The sequence below is a fragment of the Columba livia genome, chromosome 9 (genome assembly GCF_036013475.1).
Source record: "Columba livia isolate bColLiv1 breed racing homer chromosome 9, bColLiv1.pat.W.v2, whole genome shotgun sequence".
NCBI classification, from domain to species: domain Eukaryota; kingdom Metazoa; phylum Chordata; class Aves; order Columbiformes; family Columbidae; genus Columba; species Columba livia.
In genome coordinates this window covers 23,954,997-23,975,593 of record NC_088610.1, presented here as the reverse complement: position 1 = coordinate 23,975,593, position 20,597 = coordinate 23,954,997, and the positions used below count along the sequence as shown (strand labels likewise).

Below are 20,597 nucleotides of genomic sequence, written 5' to 3'. Positions count from 1 at the left end.
TTATCCTGTACATTTGCTGGAAATTAAGATATTTGTCAGAAGGACCACAGTACATTTTATAAACCATTATACTTGCTTGATGCACGCTCTGTTTCTACTGTTGAGGGGTGGTGGTTTTTTAGCCACTAATCTGGGAATGAAAACAAAACTGCTATTTCAACCCATCAGTTAATGTCACTCTTCTCCCCAGCATGCTATGTTGGCTATGCTCATTTCATCAGTCACCCGTTCCATGTGATGGATTTACTAGGCTAAGCAGACCATTATGTACACTTAACCTTGCCCACCAGAGAGCCCACCTTTACTGACATTTCTGCACCAGAACAAGCTAAAGAATTGTCATGCAAAGCTTAACAACTCCATACCTTCCTGAAGTGGCAACAGCTTAGAGAATGGCCTTTGTTACTGCTCTCCCCTCTCCTCCTGCATTCCCTGCCGTCTTTGTGGTCACTAAATGCAACCACAGTAATTAATTTGGGTTGCATTCCCAAAAGTACCTTTATTTGTCCCTCTCTCCTGTTGCAATGCACTTAAGTGAGATCGGAACATTCGTGCTTCCCTCCATTTCAGTGGAGCTGAAAGCTTCCCCCTGTACTTACTAGGACTTACTAACTACAAATGAGAACTTGCAACAATGGACTGACACTAATGCACGGGTTTGGGAGTCTTCTAATCACCACAGCTTATCTCCTTAGGTTTCAGAGTTTTTGAGGCATCTCTAAAAGGCTCCAAGACTCACAGGGCAAATAAAGACTCCAAATGTATCTGCATTAATAATTTAAAGCTTCAGATCCATTTGATGATTCTTTTTAAGGAGCAGTTTGTGAAAGTTTCAGATTGACAATACTGGGCTTAATCTGACTGAATATGGCAGATGCAATACAGATACCACCTGATTCTCCAGATACTTTAGGTACCCAAGTTAACTATGCACTTTGCTAAGTAGTTAAATCTTCCAGGTCAAGAAGGGAGTGACCCAAAATGACCACTGACAAGCACCCAGAGTTTTCAGGGCCCCGGTGCACACGGGGGCTGAGACAATCTTACCCTGCGTGGGTCCACCAGCACCTCCGGGGGCTCTGGGCCGGGTTTTGGAAGGACAGCGAGATTTCCGGTAACTAAGCCTCCCGCGCAGCCCCTCCACACGGTCCCGCCCGGTGCTCCCGCCGGGTCCCCAACGGCACCAGCGGCCGCTGGAGACCAGCGGCCGCAGCTCGCGCCCAACGGCCGCAGCTCGCGCCCAACGGCCCGCAGCTCGCGCCCAAGGGCCGCAGCTCGCGCCGCCAGCCCCAGCCCGCCCGCTAGATGGCGGCCCCGCCACAGCCATGGCCGCGCCGGCCCCGCGTACCCCGCACAAGCGCGGCTGAGCCCCACGCAGCCGACAGCGGCACAGTACAGACAGCCCACGGGGAAAGGGCCCTGGGCAGCGATTTTCAGTTTCACCAGGAAACTGGGGGTGCTCGGAAATCGGAGGGAGTTGTCCCAGCAGTTCCGCTCCCCGCCGGCCCCTGCAGCCTGCCCCTCCTGCAGGAAAGCAGCAGCATTTCTCTTCCCCCCTCTAAGTGGGTATGTCGGTGTTGCCTCAGCCCTCCCAGGAGCTCCGAATCACTCCTGCCCTCCAAATAATAGTCTGAGATAATGATAATGATCATATTCATGGGTAGCGAACAAAGCTGCAGGTTTGCAGTCTGGAGGCAGGGCTGCAACCTCTGCAAGGCAATACTTTCCAAGTCTGCTGCTGATCAACCGCAGTTTTTCATGGGAATGCTCAGAGACATGATTCTAATGAAAGGCTATTTCCATGCCAAATTTCCACGCTCAAATCCCTAAAATCCCTAGCTGCTTCAGCTGAAGAGCTGTTTATGATAAAGCCACAGGATTTTTTTTTTTTTTTTCTTTTTTTTCTGGAAGTGGAGGGGGTATTTTGGTTCTCCTTGTACTGCCAACCTAGCAGATGAACTGGCTTTGCAGTAACCAAAGTCCAGCTCCTGGGCGGCTACCATGCTTAAAACTTCAGCCCCCCAAACAGGAGTGTTCATACTGTGCTGGAAAGAGACTGGCCTCAGCCGTAACACAGCCTTGCAGGGGCTGCTGGCTGAGCACATGAGATGAATAGAAGCTGGCAGTAGGTTTAGCGGGGCTCTGGGTTTTCCCAGCCTGTGCTTTAGTGCAGGAGGATGGGCCGAGAGCCCTGACCTGGGACTGGGATGGTCTGGGTCAGTTTCCCAGCTCTGTCACAGGCAGTTTGCGTGATGTTGGAAAATGCCATTGTCACATCTCACTTCTCTCATTCCCAAGAGAGAGATGGTGACACGAAGAAGCAGACAAGTTCATGCCAGGCTGTAAGCTGTTCTGCTCTGTGCGTGCACCGAGGACACAGAGATATCAGTCTTGGCTGGCATTTTCAGAGACCTCTGATATGATCATAACAACAATTAACAGTGTTTAAATAAGAAACAGCCTAGAATACAGAGGGCAAGGGCTAGTAATTCAAGAACAGCATCATGTTTCTTTACACCCAGAATACAGGACACAAGGGCTGGAAGAGATTTTAACCCCTCCTTATCCAAAGCAGACTCAGCCCCACCACACTGCAGCAATCCCGGCGCTTCCCAAAGCCCAAGCCCCAGGAAGGGCCATGGCACACGACCTCCACCTGATGCACGCAAACACTGGGCATTGTTCCCGAGCAGGGGATGAACCACAGCTCTCTTTAGACAGAGATTTTTTTTAAAGAAAATGTTAAACTTCAATTTCCCTGTTTCAAGCTCATTTTATACAGACAAAAGGGACCAATTTAGAAACTGTCTACCTTCAATTCATAACAACATAAGCATCATCAACTTGTAACTTCATGTTACCATCTTTCAAACAACTGCCCAGTTCAGCAGATGGTGTTGCAACTGCATTGAGCATATCAGACCATGCATGACAACAGACGGACTCTGAGTACATGAATTCAATGTCTGGATCATGAGTCTTTACAGACTGTACTTGAAATTTATTTGCTTTTGCAACGGCTGACTAAAAAGGGGAAAACAGAAGCATTTGTTCTTTAACTACCATGAAAAATACTCAAGTCAACCATTTCACTACCCGAAATTTCTCCTGACAGTGGAGGTTCAATATAACGCCATGAGCCATCCCTCTCTGTGCAGGCATGAATTAAGACAGGTAATCAGAGGCCTGAAGAAAACAGATCCAGGTAAAATCCCTCCCACCAGCACAGGACTGTTTCCCTAGTTCTACAACAAATCCTAGAATGATTTCTCAATCAGACACTCAACACCACAAACCACTTTCGACTTCTGAGTTCCTCAGTTTGCAAATATGGGTTAGCCATCTCCCAGTCCCAGGAAAGCGATGCGCATAAGGACTTTTCAGACAGATTCTAAACAACGCCCCTTTTTACATCTTCCTCACTACATCTAGGTAACGTTTTCAATCTCTAATTTGGATGGCTGAGAAATAATCAGGAAAATAACCCTTGCTTCCTGTACTCCTCCATATTTTTCTCTGAAAGACATTCAATCATCCTGATGCATTTTTCTCCCCTTAAAATTTGCTTTAAAGATTATTCTCCTAAGTTCATACCACAGCATCATGCCGAGTTAAGAAAGCAAAATTGTACGCTTACAGGCCTGAAGAATCACCTTCAGTCAATCAATAGCTATATTTCTGACTGGTTTAAAACCAATTGTTTTGGATGCCACTATTCCAAACAACTTTTTTTCTGATCAATATCTCTGGCAGCTCTTCAGATAACCTATCAGTAGAACTAATTGCTGTTAAAGCTACACACGTATGATCAGTCAGGCTAGGATATATCTTCCTTATGTAATTGCAGTAGAAAACTTCACATAAATTCAACCCATGCAAAGCTCAAATACTTTCTGGGATGGACATATGTCACTTTAGCAGAACAAACATTTTTCTGGTGTTTTTGTCCTTACCACAAGAAATAAATCCAGAAATATTTCCATGATTCCAGCTCTGTCCAAGCAATCAGTGAGCTTAACTTTAGGCATGGAAATAACTGTCTTGACTTGAATGGTGCGTACACTGTGCATCTTCAAATGCTTGTGTTGTTGGACAGGCCAACAGTATTGGAAAAACACAAAACTCCCAAGAACAGATTAGGCACTTGGGGCAGGGAAGTGGGGGAACCCCCCAAACTTGCTGAATTTGTCTATACATGGCGCAATGAAACAGGCCAAAATCTGCACCAGTGTAAATTCCCAGAACACTAATGAATCCACATGCCAGCTTGCACCCTGGTTTTACAGCTAATGAAGGCTCTCAAAGATCCATTTTAAGTAAAGGAAATGCCTGTGCTGTAAACAAAACAGTCTGCTTCTTCCTTCAACAGAAGTATTACTAAATGCTTCAGAAGTGACCCCAATCTAGTATTTTGCAGAGGCATCAATATACTCCTTCATGCATGGAATCACCTACAGATGTTGCAGCACACTGCACTATATTTTAGTGGCACATGGGGAAAATGAGAAGCTCAGAGCTGTGTTTGATTGTTTCTGTTAAACACAGTAAAGCACTGTGGGCAGGGAGGTGAGATTATGGTTTTGATCAAATCCCAGTAAATCTGAGTTAATGAGATGTGGCGAGGCAATTCCAGGGAAGTGTCGTGTCCCTGCACTGAAGTGATGGTGAGGTCCCAAATACCACTGATATGAACAGTTGCAAGTCAATTTGAGTTGGGAACTCACTGCAGATGAAAGCATACTTTGTTTACTAACACCCACTGACTTAATATTCAGACCAGAGCTAATCCCTATTCTTTCCTGTGGAAGGTTCCCAAAGGACAGCTCTCATGAGGACCTCGCCTGCATTTCCAAGCAGGAGCTTTCACTCTTCTGTTGACCATTTACAACGAAGTACAGCGATTTCTTTCCTCTTCCACCATCCCAGAACTGGAAGTACCATCCTGTACAAAGCAGACAGAGATTTTTACAAGTATTTCTTGCAGGAAAACTCTTCTGACCAGCTCTTCTGAAAGCATTATTCAGACCTGCAGGTGTTTCACAGATGATCCTCGCTCCCCCAGCTAAGCTTGCTTTCCCCTTATCCAGCAAGCTTTTTGCCTCACAGCTTAAGGGGATAACTGTAACACCGAGTGGCAAATCCACAGGCATCACTTCACTCCCCTGCTGTCATGTCTGGCACCTCCACTGCATGTTCAGTTCTGCTCATCTCCGTGCAGTGGGAGGCCAGCTGGCAGGGTCCTCACAGGACACAATAAAATGGAAGAGTAAATAACATTTGAGTTCGATCAACTCCCGAGGCAAGGTTGAATGAAAGCCTTCATCTCCATCCTACATCTCATCTTCTTGTCTACGATATTTCTCTAATTAAGCAGTTGTCCGCAGTGGATCAGGTGCAGGCCATTTGAACACAGCTTCAGACCAAGCTTATGATTTATAGCCAAAAGTCACCCAATGAGCGCCCTGCCGAGGCTGAGTGTATACACGTGTGAAACACAGCAAATGGCCCTGCAACCAGCTAGGGACTACAGCCAGGACTACAAAAGAGGGAGCAACTTTAATTCTCTAGCAGGGTCAGTATTAATCAGGTTGCTATTTATATAAAGTAGCTCATTTTTCTGCCCTGAATAAAGCAGAGATGGGAGCTCCAAAGCTTGGTGGAGCTCGTATCCGAGTCAGTTATCTGCAACTGTAGCTGAAGTGCTGGCTCAAACACCTGGCACATGCAACTTACAGGAGTTGTGAATTTTCAAATTATTTACTAAATTTCACAAATTCTCTGCATCCCACTATCTGCAGAGTTTACCCTTACAGTGGAATTTTCTACCTATCTCTTATGAAAATTCAGGCAGTTGAGTTAATACTGCAGCAATTTCTGCACCTGAAATAAAAAACATAATTCATGTAGAAAAACATAATTATTTTTAGATAGATATACTTTTAAGTGCTGTGAGGTTCTTTCTCAAGGTCTTAATATTTGTTCCTTTCATGATACCAAACATGTCATATGCATCTGCAATTTGCTCCTGTTTCTGTGATCATTTTACATTAACATATTGTGAATTGCGCCAAGTACTTTACTCCATACAGAAGTGACTGCATTGGTATGCTACCACAGTTTGCAAAACTGCAATTACATCACCCATTAAAACTGAGAAGGGAAATGGAGAACAACGCTTTACATTAAGTGATACCAATTACAGAGTAAGTACCTGATGCTGAGAAAAGTGACTGTTATATTTATGTGGTTATGTAACTAACAGATTGAGCAAGCTCTTGCCCTTTGCTTATCTGTTGGGCTCTTATCATTTCAGGAAATGAGAGTCTGCCTCCATTTGTGATCTCATAAGCCAGGAAATACAGATTTAGAAGTTAGATTGCTGATAGGCCTCTTTGAATAAGCGCAGAGCACTGAGTTATGTTTTTATGCTAAAGACAGTGCTTCGACTAGTGTGCCTGCACAGAGTCACTGCCTCTTCAGGGGGTCGCAGAAGGGCTGAGGCTGGGAGACACCTCTGGAGATCATCTAGTCCAATGCTCTGCTCAAAGCAAGGTCACCTAGAGCTGTGGCCTGTCAGGTTTTGAATCTCACTGAGGATGAAGACTCCACAGCCTCTCTGGGCAACTTGTTCCAGGATCTGACCACCCTAACAGTAAAAGAGTTCTCTTACATTTAAATAGAATTTTCTGAATTTGTTTGTGTCCATTTCCTCTTGCCCTTTCACTGGGAACAGCTGAGAAGCATCTGGCTCAATCTTCTTTACCCATCCCATCAGGAGCTTAAACACATTGATAAGACCTTTCGTGAGCCTTCTTTTTCACAAGCTGAACCATCTGAGCTCTCTCAGCCTCTTCTTGTATCAGAGATGCCCTTAATTGCCTTTGTGTCCCTTTGCTGAACTTGCTCCTGCAAGTCCACATCTTTCTTGTACTGGGAAGCTGCGCACTGGTCACAGTGCTCCAGAGGTGGCCTCACCAGTGCTGAGCAGGGGGAAGGATTGTTTCCCTTGGCCTCCTGGCAGCACTCCTCCTGATGCAGCCCGTGATGCTGTTGGCCACCTTTGCCACTAGTGTACACTGATAGCTCCTGCTCAACTCGGTGTCCACCAAGACACCCAGCTCCTCTTCTACAGAAGTACTTTCCAGCCAGACAAGTCCCAGAGTGTCCTGGTAGGTGGGATTATTCCTCTCAAGGGCAGGATTTAGCATTTCCTGTTGCTTGATACCATGAAATCCCTGTAGTCCTACTGCTCCAGCCCATCAAGGTCCCTGTGAATGGCAGCACAACACTCTAGTATATCAACCACTCTTCCCAGTTTGGCATCAGCTGCAAACTTACCGAGGGTGCACTCTGTCCTATCACCCATATAATTAACAAAAATGTTAAAGTGCTGAGCCCAGCACCAGCCCCTGGGATACTCCACTAGTGAGCGACCTCCTGCTGGATCTGTGTGCTGATCACACCCCTTGAGCATGACAGTTCAGCCAGTTTCCAGTTCACTTCATTTTGTTACTTTATCTATGAAGATGTTATGGAAGACAGTGACAAGAGCCATACTAAAGTCAGGATAAACAACATCCACTGTTCTCACTTTGCCCATCAAGCTAGTCATATCACCACAGCAGGCTATCAAGTTGGTCAGGCATGACTTCCCCTTGGTAAATCCATGCTGACTTCTTCCAAATATGTTCCCATCAGTTGGTATGTTTGGACATGGCTTCCACTAGTATTCACTCTTTCAGCTTCCCAGGGATGGAGGTGAGGCTTGACTGACCTGTATGGCCCTACATCCTCTTTCTTGAAGATGGAAATGACATTTGATTTCTTCTAGCCCCCAGGGACCTCCCCCAGTTGCAATGACCTTTCAAAGGTTGAGAGTGGCCTCACAATGACATGAGCCAGCTTCCTCAGCACTCACAGGCACATCCCATCAGGTCCCAGGGACTTACCTCTGTCCAGTTAATTTTAAGTGTATTCTAACTTCACCCTTCTCTACCAAAGATACATCTTCCTCGCTCTAGAAGCTCATTAGGCTGTTAGGAATTAAATTCTCCATAAGAAATAGAATTTAGGTACAGATCCTACCCATTAAATATTCGTATTCATCCAGGACACAGACTGGTTAACCATTCATCTGCTTACATTCTACTTTTTAAAAAAAGTTTCCATGAGCACAGTTACATAAGCTCTTCTTAGTTTAAGTCTCCTCTTCTGTAAAACAGAGATATTATCCTTTTATTTCAGATTTACAATGGAATTTAAAGTGAAACACTCCAAGCTTTTCAACTAGTGGTACCAGTGGTGCTGGGCATCACAGCAAATTGCTATTATAGTTCTAACACCTGAACCTCATGCCAAGGCAGCACTGGGCTGCTAAGGAGAAGTGGTCTGTTGTGGATACACACTTCTTAGTTGTGTTAAGAGCTCATTTGCTCACCACACACCCTAATTCTTTTCTTTGTGATTACAGGTCTGGTCTTTGAACAGACTCCTCAAAACACAAGAGGCAGGCAGTGCCTCCAGAAGCAGCCAGCCTCCCTCCAAGGCCTGTCACAAGAACCCTCCTGTGCATCCCTTCCTTAAATCCTCTGCCAAACCAGGTCTAAACAGCCATTTCCACAGCCCCAAGCACCTATGCCCTACCACCAAACTGGAGAAGCTAGCTGAGCTGCTTGTGTTACACCCCTGACAATGGCACTTGTGACAATGGCATTTACCAGTGGAACAGAATTACAGCCCCAGCACAGACTGGGATGTTTATAACCCTGGGCCGGTTTTACTTTGTACAGTAAATGAAAGCAAATGGCTTCCAGAGACAAGGTAATGCATTTTGGCAATATTTTAGGCCAGTGGTAACTCAGCACAGCTATAAAGGCCTCCAGACTATACAGAACTCACAGATGTTAAGAACTGGTGGTCTGCCATCAAACCTCCGGATCCTTTCCAAATGATACCACAGGGGCTGGATTACTCCCTCACAACAGGATTTGATGCGGTACAGAAGCAACCAATGTTGTTGTCAGGCATAGCTAGAGGGTAGACCTTAAAATTCCACTCTGCTTGACCTGTATCAGCTCAGTACCATTTTCCCAGGCCCAGCTCCATCCTGAGACAGTGACAAGCAATGTGAGAGCAGCAGTACCCACTCACTCCCATCTGCCCTGCTATGAGACAAATCTTGTTTATCCTGCAGTTCTTCAAAAGCACTGGTTATGTGAGTTTGATATGGAGGTTTTGAATCCTTTTCTCTGAACATTATTTGAAGCAAAAAGATGGTTCAAAGAAAAAGAGAATCAGAAGCTTACATGCTCTGTTGGTTGCATGCCCAGAGTTGGGATATTCCTGTGCACAGGCCAGCAAGTGTTTGTGTTACCGTCAGCAAGCTTTCTGTGAATTGCTGTGACACTATCAAAGTTGCAAGGGATGCAAAGCACGAAGAACAGCTTGGCATTCAGGTTTGCAGCCATGATTATGCTAGCTCTTTGTAACATGGTGCAGGCTCTCACAACAGAGCAGGACTCCTGTTCTGCAAGCCCCTGCCTCAAATATGACATGTGCTGAGAGGATCCAAACGCCATCAGGTAAGAAATTGGGAACACCAGTGTGATACCCACAGACCACCCCACTGTCAGGACTGATCTACACATATTCTGGGAGAGCTGTGCTGGATGAAGGAAGTATGATGCTGGCAGAAGACAAGGTACAAAAGCCCAGTGCTCCAGGGCAAGTGTGCCACTGAGCACAGCTCAAGGGCCTCCAGAGGTACACGTACTGTCACAGTGGGGGCTTGGACCAGTCCATAGGAAGGGACACGATGTACATGGTTGCTTTGGTTCCCCTCGGCACAGCTTTTCCTCACTGCATGACAAACTTAGGAGCTGTGTCTGATTACACACTGGTTTGTGTTGGTATTTCAGCTTGCTTGACTTATGACACACATCAAAGCCATGGCTGGGCATCCTGGACCCACCACTTAAGAGCCCTGAACCACATGTAGCTTTAAGATGAGACATAAGGAGATGGGAAACATCCCCAAAGGATGGTAAAACCAAAATCAAGACAGATTAATAAAGAACCCAGAAAACAGAAGAGCAACAAAAGGAGACTAGAAAATGGGGCAGGAATCATCAGTTCTCTTCGAAACAAAAGCACCAGGGACAAAGGCAACTGCCCTGCTGTTGGTCCATTACAATGACCAGCTAAGGAAATGAGTTGGCCTTGTAGCTCCGCATTTCACACCACTGTGAGAAAACTTTCTTGGGCCCTTCTATGATCTCACCCAGCTTCTTCATGCTGGAAACAATCTCCCTCTGCTTTTGTTTTTTTTTGGCTTTCCACACATGTAACTCATTAAAAATAAGAAAATACTAGTGATGACTGTGGTAGGTGAAGTGAACAGCTGGAGCACATGTGAAATGGCAGGTCTCCTCTAATCCAGAATGCTTGCACTGCAGGAGAGTTACTAATACAGGACGTAAATGAAGACAAGCCCCATGCAACATCTGACTGCATGAATATCCATACTTAATCTTTATACGCTTTAGCAATTCTTGCTGAGAATCCCACCTGCAGCTGACACTGTGCTAATACTTTGGTTACAGATCGGAAAAAATCCAAACATCATTTGACGTTAAAGGAAGAAAATAATTACCTTGCATAACGGAATCACTCTACGTTGAAGGGAAACCTACTCTACTTTTGGGTCCTGAACGCTACAAAGTTTGCTGGGCCAGACAACACTACAGTAGGTGCTTAAAAGTGAAGTTCCTGCTGTCCTGCAGTCACCTGATGTCCAGACTGCTACAGATCTTAAAGCAGTCAGGTTACTCTGTCACCAGAAAACAAGTCGTTAATGCTAGTTGTGGAAGTGTTCTTTAGCAAAAGAACACAATCAAGAGATTCTCATAAGAAAAAGTTGTTTATCCTGTTAAGAGCTGTCAGAATGTGACTGAATTACGGAATAAGGCAACTAATATACTTCTAAAGTAATTCCACAAGTCTAGAGGCCCACTTACAACTACTTTACACTCAATTATAAACAAGCTCAATGTGGATAGTGCAACAGCAATGAGGTAGAAATGTCAAAAGCTCAGAGTGGCAGTCCAAAATAAGTTTCAATGCAAGTCAAACAGTAAAGATACAGCAGTGATAACTGCCCCTTCCCCCCAGTTTGCTCTGAAGTGCTAACCCATTCATCATCCTAACAGGATATTAGAAATAACAGTGTTTGCCTTGTAATAACTCTGTCTGACATGATGTGTCTTACAACATCGGAATTAAAATACAGCTTACAAGAAAATACAGCCTTTAGTGGTTTCCTTGTCTAAGAAGCTCACGTATCTGTTCCTGAGGCTGGCTAATGGACTTGGGCTGTGTTAGCCTGAAGACTTCAATCCTGAGGATAGCGAGTTCAAATCCTGCATAGGTTAGCTGCAAAAAAGTTCTTATTAGGGCTACAGCAGAAAATGCAAAATAGCCTTGCACTACAACCCAGTGGTGTGGGGGAAACCAGATTCCCCCAACTCTGAGCAGTGGGAAAGTCCCGATTCGGTGTTTGGCTACACCACTGCCTTTCCTGAGCCGCAGACACTGCCATGTGTTTTCTTGAAATATTGGCCCAGAAAACTGGGCTTCCTGGTGCCTCAGTCAAAACACAGATTGGTTGATGCTAACACCCCTGCTGGGACCCAGCGGCTGCCTCTGTAGGAATGAAGAGAGAGCAAAGCTATTTGGCTTACTTCCATTGGAAGGGATTTTGTAGGAACCTACTAACAGCAGGGATTTCATTAATGACCCCTATACAAGTACATACACACATACATACATATGACTCATTTTAGCATGAGATAGAGGATGAACCAGATTATCTAATTTTTATGGTTTGGATGAGAAGCAAGATGAAGATTTACACCCTCCATTACATTTGCCACGTGAAATTTCAATCAGCACCCAGGACTGCATGCAGACAAATATTCAGCAGAACTTCAGGCATGTCCAAAACAATCCTGTGTATTTAGTCCAAGCTCAGACACTGCAAGCTCTCCTACAAAGTAAACGAAGTATAAAAATCATTCACAGGATTGGTTATGCAAAAATGCACAGCAATCATTCTCCTTTGCTTGTAGGAGTTCTCTGTGCAAAGCTGCGATCAGCCACGTCCATTGAATTCCTGAAAGAAGGGGAGGTTTGAGTTGGTCCAGCCTGGGTTTGGCAAACTACAGACCTGTGCTGCTCAGTGGCTTTCCAGTGGTTCACACTGTGCTATTCACAGCACAACCAGAAACCCACATACACTCCAAGGAAGGGAAGTTAATAACAAAACATTCCATTATGGTCACGGTTTCACTTTTGAAGGATTTCAGGAAAGATCTCAATGTCCATTGTTCACATGCATTAGAAGCTGTCCTGCTGTTACACACCTGCCAGCAACAGAAAATGCTCCAAGACTGGTTTTAGAAATTCCAGTGTCAGTAACAACCCAAGGAAGAGCCAGTTGCCAGTTCCCAACCACAGTCTGCAATACCCTGGCTTTCAGCAGTGAGCCCTTCTGTCTTCTGCAGCTCCACACCTGTGCCATCACACATAACACAAAGTTAGAACTGCCTCTCTATCATCTCATGGAACTTTGCTTTCTGTAATACTTAATGCCAGGAATTGTGAGGAGTGGAGTAGCAGCTCATGTTAAAATAAACGTTTTTGCATATACACACAGTAAATCAATACAAGCAATTTCTTGCCTGCTAATTCAATTCCTGCAAGCTCTTTATTAACCATGCTTCTGGAACATTTGATGTTGCAATAAAACATTTTGTTGTGAACAGTTTCCAAGCAAAAAGAAAAAAAAACCTCTGTAAAGTAAATAAATATTTCAAACCACCTTATCTAGTTGTGAGCGTGAGGCCCTGACCTAGCACAGACTGCACGTAAGCCACTGAAGTTGTTAGGCAACTGCTTAAATTAAGTAAACTCTTAAGTGCTGTGCTGAACCAACGCTCTTGCTCTCTAATCATTCTTTCAAACACAAAGGTCACATTCTCATAATCTATTCCACGTACAATGTCCTTTATAAGGAATTATGCATTCTGAGCATATACAGACACTGATTATTCCCCCTGGCCCTTTTTCTTCCTTTGAGCGGTGAGGTAAGTAGTTAGGGAAGGCTTTACAGCCAGGGAAGAAGCGTTTTTGAGGGGAGGAAAACAAAACAAACAAGGCAAGAGAGCTGCAAATTGGAGTCATTTTGTCCAAAGGACAGTAATCCTAAGAGCTAAATCAGTACCCTGGAAATTATACTTGGTTAATATCCATCTTTCCTCCTCTGCTTTTTCTGTATTTTAGACAAGATTAAAAATAAAAAGACTATGTTAACACTGGGAGACTTACTCTGAGCATTTCCATCACCAATGGAATAAAAAAGACCTACAGAAAGATGCCCAATTTCACAGAGCAGCTTGAATAGCCATGTAAGGACTAGCACGTGGACCTGTGTACTCTGTCAACACTGCTGGTTAAGACCAATTCAGCAGAACAGCCTATTTAGCGTTTGGAAACCATTTATTTATTTATACTTCAGAGGCCTTAGCAAATAGCTGTTGAATGCAACACAATTCCACATTGTGCTCCAACACCATTAGAGCCAATGGTAACTACAGTGACCCCATTTACACTTGCTGTTGCCATGTTCGGGACATAAAAGCACTACCTGTTCTACCTGCCATGGCAAGAAAGTTAATTTCAGTCATTTGATCACAGAACACTGATTTATTTCAGTGTAACCCCAGTGTACAGTTCAAAACCTGAGGCTCTTCCCACTCCACAATACCAGCTTGCCTTATATACCTAACTGTACCACATTAGGTATTTTTACTTAGTTTGAGAGCAAAGTGAGCTCACTAGTAGAAAGTTGTAGCTACCTTGAGTCCTAAACACATCTTCAGCATTACTTTTTCCTAAGTTTAATGAAAGGTAAAAAAGTGTTAAGAACAACATTAGGAAAATATTGCCTTAATCAATACATTAGTTCAGTCAAGTTCACGGCTCTTTAGCAATCCAATACTCACCACTAAACCATCTCCTGACTTAAAATTCTAAGATAAGTTTTCCCAGCTTTCATAAAAAAAAATATAAATCTTTTATTTAGAGTAATCCCAGGATTTGCAATGCTGCCCCTCCCTCCCTTTACTGAGACATTTCCAGTCAGTCACAGGCCCTATTCCAGTCACCCTCTCCTATGTTGGTTCATCTATATCATACTCAAGGGGAAATCTCTCATCATCTCAAAGTTCAGCTGGAAGGTATAACCTCACTGGAATACCTAGACGTTGAAAGCAAGGTCTACTCGTCAAATTTTCTTTCTGCACACAGAAATAAGCTTTGTTGCTTTTCACATAACTCTGCAGAGACTAAGTGAATAGGTTCAGGTTCAGGTGCGGTCAACACTACCTTGCTACTGCTTCAAATAGCTGACTCAAAAGACAGTTTTTCATCTTCTAGTCTGGCTCCGCATTGTTATTTTGCATACAAAGGAGTTACACAGAGGCAGCTTTGACACTTAGTTTAACATATACTAAAAAAAAGATATCCCTCTTTTTGCATTGCTTCTTGATGTGAAAACAAGATTCGTAAATAGTAGTTTGCAACATTCAATTACCTTCCTCATAAAACAAAGCAACATAGCCATTGATTGTTGCTTCAGGCCACAAAGAGCTAGAAGTTCATCCTACTACAGAGCACTAGTCTCTGAGCGGGTACTTACCACACAAAGGTGCTTCCTCCATGTCTGCTCTGGGCAAATATTCTGCAAGTCTTCATCGAAGAAAAGTATTTCACACATGAAAGAGGCTCTAATCTGGGTGTTGAAACAATGGGAAATCCTAGAAGAGGAGAAAAAAATTATTTAAAGAACACATACAGCAACCAGGGAAGTCAATTTGAAAGAGTTAGTCTTAAAATGTTACTTCCTCACTAATATTTCTAATTGAATAATAGAAAAGTTTCAAAAACGATAAGACAAGGAACACAGGCAGAAGAGTAGACTTCAGCAGGCATAGATGAAGGGTTTGTTTTTTTTTTCCCTTGGAGAAATTACTTTTAGCAGAGTAATCAGCAGAATAGGAACAAACACAGCCTTTCCTGCTCTGAGTGGTGTGTGAGCTGGGTTGACCCTGCTGCTACTTCTGACCTTGGGTGAGATTTACTGCTGCTGGTGCTCAAACACTCCCACAGCAGCACTGAAACTGCCAGGGGAGCAGCCAGGGAACTAAAAGCCATCCAGCAGCAGGGCCCAAGTGCTTTGATCCAGCCTTGCTGGTTTGTGCCCATCTGACCGGTCAGTCCAGCAGCCGATGCCCACAGCAGCCCATCTAGCCTGATCATCCTCCATAAGAAATAATTGCTGTCTCAACAACCCAAGAGTAATTACCAAAACGAGCACTTTCCACAGCTTCCTTCTGGAACTGGATAATAGCACTGGGAGATAATATGAAATACAATGCTGAAAATTCCTCTGAACAGAAAGATTCAATCAATGAAAATGAAGAATACAAAAAGTAACCAATGCTATCCTAAATACAGAGAGATTTTTACCAGCATGTCCAAGGGGCATGGGTGGCTGTGTTGCCCCTCTGTGTACCTGGGAGACATTGCTGGCAAGTGCAGGGCTGAGGATGGGTTGATAGGTGGAGAAAGCTCCAGTTTAAAGGTGGGCATCATAAATAACCAACCCTCAGGTAAGGATTGAAGATAAGGAGAAAAATGGATCTGTGATTAGGTCTGATTGGTTTGAAAGTTTCCTTCTGCATATGTTCTTCAAAATAAAGCATTTCTGAATAGGCCTTGCATGTGTACTGGGGGTAAGGGAGGGAAGAGAGGAGGGAAACCAAGTGGAAGAGAAAAGTGCTTCAGCTGACAATGACTGAGAGGGAGAGAATTGCACAGTAACGTGCCATCCATCTACTGGGGAAGATTCATTATTCACAGCTCAGTCATTTGGTTCTAAATTTTAAATGTCAGCTGAAGTGCTTTTTGAAATCATTGGTTTAAAAGATATTTACTAAGAAGCCAAAGATTGTGTTATCACGCAGTGGCACTGAGGGCTGCAGGATGGCAGGCAGTGTCATCTGGTGGCAGAGCGAGAAGCAGCTAAACTGGAAATGGCTAATTTGCTATTCAGAGGCAGCCCTGCAGGTACAGTGCTTGTTGGCTCTTGACGCTTCCCATGGCTACATCCCAACTAGGTGCTCATCCTTTCTAAGAAGTACCTCACAGATTTCAGTCAGGCATGAGCAAAGAAGGAACATAACTCGTCTGCTGTCTCATACCAGCCTTACTCCCAGTCCCCCCCAGTACTGCCAGTGCACCCAGGAAATCCCAAGCACACACCCTACTGCACGGGGGTATACATGACTCTGTGGTGTTCTTATAAGCTGTAATAAAAGCTCAGCCACAGTATTTGATTAGCAATTAGAAATCAGGCCTGGCAGAAGACACAATGTTTATATCCCCACTTATAACCACCACAAATGGTAAGGGTGAGTCACAGAGGGCTGAGGTTTCAGCATCTTCCCCTGCTCCTGGCTCACATGCCCAGCACTGTGACTTTAGCATAATCACCCCCGTACTAATGCCTTCTACTTACACAGTCATTTCTTTACTAGCGAAACCATGCATATCCTTAAGATATTCCAGCTACATATTGCGTGATGGTAATAGCTTTGTAATGGTGTTCATCTATCATCCATTTTAAACATTCTTGCTCTGCCCACTAACTCATCTTCAATGGCTCTGCTTCTCGTCAGACACAAACATTTCTAAGAAGTTTCAGAGAGGCACATTTTGATCAAAAAGAAATTAAAACTTCCTAGGCAGATCTTCTTAGCCTATTGATGGGCCCGGGCCACACGGCTGAGATGAAATTTGAGCTGACGCAGACCTGAGATTTGATGCCTAGCTCACAGGATAGCATCAGTAATTTTGTAGAAATTACTTTATTCCTTTCTTATGTCCATGGAGACCATCAAACACAAAAAATAGCAAGGAGATTTAAAGAGATTTGGGGCATCGTGAACACCGTGTACAAGAACTGGAAGTAGAATTACAGCAATTCTTTCTCCGCTTTGTTTGGCTTACCTGTCTCTGCTGCTCCCATTCAAAGCCCAGTGGCCTAAAGAAAGACTCACACAGACTTTGGACCAGTCATTAAAAAAAAGTTACCTGTGGTTGAGCTTAATTTCTTGCCCTACCTATGGATAGAAGATTTCAGTTCTACTTTGGCTCTGGGTCTGCATAAAAGATGCTTCCAGATTTATCTGAATCAATTCACTCGTTGAATAATAGAATTACAGAGATTATACAGAGCAATAATCCTCAGCACTCCACAGGATCAAAGCAGTATTTGAATATTAGGCAGCACTCGGAGAAGATAGCTCAAGTACTATTATCCTCATTTTCCAGAGCAAGGATGGGAAGACATGACTTGAGAGCACAGGGCTTCTTCCCAGGGGGATTTATGTCGGGAATCACATGGTCCGGGCCGGCCTTGGGACTCCCACGTTGCTGGTGCCCTGGACTGAAATTTGTGGTTAGACCCAGGGTCCCGCTTGGCCCAACACCCCCTCCTCACCTCCACCGCACTGCTCCTTCAAGCTCTGTCCTGCCCACTGCAGCATTTACCAGCGTTACTACATTTTTAAATGAGGAACAAAATATTAAATATCTGCATCACACAGACTGTGGATCATCTCTAAAACTGTCCCTCCAGGATGAACTTTCCTCAGCATATATAAGCCCAGCTAAGAGCAGGGTCCTGCAGCAGGCACAGCAGATATGGTCACACAGCCCTAATGCAAACAGGCAAAGGGAGAAGACGTGACACGAGGTCACAGCACCACCAGGACCATGCCTGAGGTGCGCAAGGGCCAGGAACTCAGCTGTCACCCTGTCACCAGGCCCAGGGTTTCACCTGTAAGACCAAAGCTTTTGTCACCAGTTTAATGACCAGACATGTAGGCACAGTAAACAGCTTCCCTTTTAGCACATTCCGTGCACTTGAGGTACTGCCAGGTCACCTCCTGTTGAAGATACCGACAGTGCTGCTCAGGAGCCACAGGTAATGCTGCTGAAGTAAACAACGGATGATCACACGGAAGGAGGGAGAAAACAGAAACCGGTCATGCTGCTGCTCTGTGTTTACTTAAATAGTGCTCTTGAAAAAACAAGCTCCGGAAACTAGAAAGCAGGGACTCAGTTTTTCAGGACTGAACTGCACAAGATCGTATACATTAAGGAAGATAAAGAAATATAGCTGAAAGACAACTACAGGTTACAGTGGCTGGAGATCATCTTCAGGAGATGAAATATTCCTTAAATGATGAAGACAATAATTCACAAGAATGAGACTTTCCCATGAATTATGGGACTCCCCTTCCAGTAAGTTAGCAGAAATATGATTCGAAAATTTAAACGCACTCATCCATCACCGATTCTGCTTAAATAGATTTATGGATATATACATATTTTACCGTTTTTTATATTTTTATAAGCTTGACATTTTAGTTCACCTGTAGGTGATACTGGGACCTAAGATGCACCAGAAACTACAGAAGAGGGTAATCATCCTCTGGCCCAAATTGCCTTCCCCTACCTGCATGTATTAGAGGCATGGAGAATATTTTTAAGCTCAAGAACCAATAGAGCTGACAAAAACATAAAACAAGGTACAAAGGAAGCTTGAAGTTTTTTATGGCACTTTGGGGAGGAGAGAAAAGAAAGATACTGGTAGATTAACCTTAGAGTGCTGTAAAAACTTTCTATGATGAAATCCAAGCAACGGTCATTAAGAGAAGTTCATGCAATGGGCTCTAATTGAGCAAAGTACCTAAAATCAAGTACCTAACTTTAAAAGCAGCATCATTAACTTCAGTGGTGAATATTCATGTGCATAAAGTTACAGATCTTACTAGAGCATGTTATACACTAATGCACTTTTTTCTTACACTGGATAAATCTCCAGCCTTTCAACGGCTTTCTCTGATATAAATACACATCTGATGCCCAAATATTCACTCTTCTGTCCTAAAGAGAGTACACATTTTCCATTATTTCTAGTATTTTCTCTGATCTGCTTCTTTATCTTACCCAGGGATTATATGTAATATCTTGTTTGCAAGGAAAAATAAGGAAATGAACCAACCCTGGCTTGATAGCCCTGTTTCCAGGGCACAGTCCTCTGCGTTTGCACCTGCACAGGACCTAACACATTGTGAACCAGTGGCCAAAGACTGAATTTCACAGATGAATAAAAATCTCAGTACAATGATGTTTCTGTAAATTGAGGATAGGGAATTGGCTGTGGTAGAGAGGCCATATTAATGAAGCAAAGGCTGCCACGTGACTTTACGCTCCATTAGACACGTGAGCGATATTCCCTTTTAAGGCTACAGCTTTGGATGTCATTACATCCAACCTTGCCGCTGGCTCTTGTTGTACAAAGTGGTCCTGTCCTCCCTTCCCTGCCATTCTTGCCACGCGCTTTGCCAGCCTCCCTTGTCTCGGGTTGTGCAACTGTGCAGTGCGTGGATCCAGCTCACTGAGCTCACAGAAAAGTAACTGACCAAAATAAAACCGACGTTTTCTTCCACATTGGCAAGCTGATCCAGCTGCCTGTGGCCACACAACTGCTGGACATGGCAGATGCTTACACTGGGCTCAACATAACGAATGCCAAGTGCCCCAGCAGCAGGGAGACCTTTGGCCAGAAGTTGCACGAATACACACAAAACAAATCTATAGGTCAGTTATAGAGCACTGAACACATTTCCTAGTTTTTGACTGCTTAAGTTTATAACCTTCACCTTTTATGTACATGTGCAGTATTTGTAAAGTTCTCTGGATTTCCTTTCCAGTGAAGGTGGTTTACACATGGACACAAATATATACTCGGCCAACAGTACTAATACTTCTGTGGATTTTTGGCCATATGCTTGTAAGCAGTTTTTCACACACTACTGACAAAAAGCTAGTACATCTCTTGGTGTAGGCCCTGCCACCTGCATACATACCCTGTCTCACCCAAAGAGTTACCCCTAAACCATGTGAATATATATGCAACTGCCCAAACTGTATCAATGGACAAATCAGAGAGCTGTATCTGCCACTGCCTTCTGTTGAAAATATCTTTATTGCTAGATGTATTATCAGTTAGAGCTCACAATCAGCAAGAAGATTTGCTTGGCTCTATCTGTGTCAATATTTATGAAGTTTGAGGCACATGCTAAACCCAACCAAATGTATGATTTTATTCTTTATTGACTAGTTACTGGTAACATAACTTGGCAGCAGAATACACTGCCAAAAAAAAAAAAAAGCTCTCAATGTTAAATCAATGATTCATTTACTCCCCTCATGATTAATTGCAATGTATTTGGAACTCTAATGACTTTTTTGGATGCAGTATCGTTTAATCAAAAGGAAAAAAAGATTTGATCTGCATGGGGATAGTGATTTTCCTCCTATGTCAGTAAAACAAGGAACTGTTTGCTTCGACTACTCCAGGTGCTTGAGAAAGCTGTCAGAATCAATATAGAAGCCCAGTGACACCT

General features: G+C 43.8%; 1 protein-coding gene across 2 annotated transcripts in view; it reads right to left on the bottom strand.

The window, feature by feature from the left end:
- FAM168B (family with sequence similarity 168 member B) overlaps window positions 1-20,597 on the bottom strand; it is a 305,947-nt gene that overhangs the window by 61,352 nt on the left and 223,998 nt on the right. The window contains exon 7 of one of the 2 annotated variants that reach the window (XM_021297424.2): window positions 14,756-14,873. The gene's annotated coding sequence lies outside the window, so the exon portion shown is untranslated. Of the gene's footprint in view, window positions 1-1,047; window positions 1,248-14,755; window positions 14,874-20,597 lie in introns of those variants that run through there. The other variant, XM_005509600.3, reaches the window with a different exon arrangement.